The following is a 1,826-nucleotide window of genomic DNA, read 5'->3' as shown; positions in this document are numbered from 1 at the left end:
GCAAAGCTTCCCTGGAGCCTGAAGGCAACTGCTCCCCTCACTCGGCTGTAGCTGACTAGGGGATAATGCCCACGACCGATCTCGCCTCGGATCTGCGCCGTCCCTAGGGACTCCTGTGGGYCTGAGCAGGACTAGCCAAGAGCCATCTGCCACAGAGGGGCGCAGGCAGCTTGCTGAAGTGTGGGGAAGTAACAGTCCCACCCGGGCCAGGCAGGAAGAGCTGGCTGGGAAACGGGAAAAGCCCCTCCTCGAGGAGGGAGACAAAAGCAAGGAGCAAAAGGAACGGACCAGTCCCTCTGGCCCGAGAGGCAGAGGTGCGTTGGTGCAAGCTCTGTCGGAGCACGGAAGGGGTCCTGGGGRTTATTAACTTCYTAGCCAAGCTCCCGCTCTCRTCACTGGGGCGAGGCACTGGGAAAATGRCATGTCCTTGCATGAGCCCAAGGCCAAAGAGAACTGCTCGGCTCGCCRGTGGCTGTTGTTTGATCTGGCCAGAGCTGTAGAAGCTGCGGGGCAAGGRCAAGAGCCGAGTTTACAAGCTGCACAAAAGAACTCAGGCCGAGCTCCTRAGGAGGCCCCAGCACCATGGGGTGGTGCCTGGCWGCAGTGCTGTGCCTGGCCAAAGGCTTAGTGTAGAGAGMAGCAGCAGCCTTGAGTCAGACTGGCTGGGACCTGGAGTCGAGGGGCAGGGGTATTTGGGAACSAGAGGGTGAGGAACACCCTCCAATGCAAGAGGCCACACAGCTGAAGGAGGTAGCTGTGGTGAGTGGGGAACAGGACCTGCAGAGGGAGGAAGCAGAGTGCGTAGTTTCGGGCACAAGACATCATGGTGGGAAAGGGGATACGGCCACAAAGGAGGAGGTCTGGAAGAACCAGGAAGGAGCATGGTGGAGAAAAGCCTTCTGGGAAGAGGGGAGGGAATGAGAAGAGGTGGGAAAACACCAGCTGCTCCTGCCACAGCGGAAAATCTATGCCCGTCCCGCACAAACTCCCAGGACTCGGAGTCCCGAGCCCTAGTAACACCTACGTACGCCACACTGGCCCAGGGAAAAGSGGTACTCGGAGGTACCCCTCCAAGGGGACTTGTACACTACAAGGGGCATGGAACTGAAAACTCCTCTGTTGATACACACAGGATCGGAAGCCAGCTGCTTAGGTTGTCAGGGGCCCCTACTGCCGGGAAAATCAGCCCAACACGCCGAACAAAGCRTAGGAGGTGAGCCCRGACAGAGATCCCATCTTTCAAGTCCTGAACCCGGCCTGGAGGGGTTTCCAAGATCTGCTGAAGAGGGTGCAGGKTGGGCATTGACAGAAGAGGCAAAAATCTAGGGGAAGAGCCCATGCAGCCCGTCTGTAAAAGCCACRYGGCGGAGCGGGTGCAGASYGACACGAGGAGAGTGCTCGCCTGCGTGTAGTGCGAGGCTCCTCCTGCAGCCAACGTGCACCAAGCCACGCAGGCCATAAGGAAGCAGGGAGAGCAGTGGCTTGCTGTAATGCCCTGGCAGAGCGCTGCTTTGCTCTCCCWCTGTCCTCCAAGTCAGAAATGACTTGTGCCCTTACACTGAGAGGAAAGCTCTCTTGGTTTCCCCGCTYCCCTCACTGGTTTCCTCATTCTCCAGCAATAGCCCACCGCTGTGCAAGTCGAATGCTCAAAGGACTGGGGAACACCTAGCCAGTTCTGCGGGTGACACCTTAATGATGGGAACGGGTCRATGAGTGCCAAGAACAATCTAAGGAGGTGCTGTCCAGGATAGAGCAGTTTGGAGGGGAAGTATACTTTATTCAGGACAGCCTGTTCTTTCCAGCAGAATACCAGGCAGACTCCTCTT

Source organism: Rhea americana, unplaced genomic scaffold, assembly GCF_003343005.1.
Source record: "Rhea americana isolate MKP2758 unplaced genomic scaffold, rheAme1 scaffold_189, whole genome shotgun sequence".
Classification (NCBI taxonomy): domain Eukaryota; kingdom Metazoa; phylum Chordata; class Aves; order Rheiformes; family Rheidae; genus Rhea; species Rhea americana.
Note: the sequence above shows the minus strand (reverse complement) of the source record.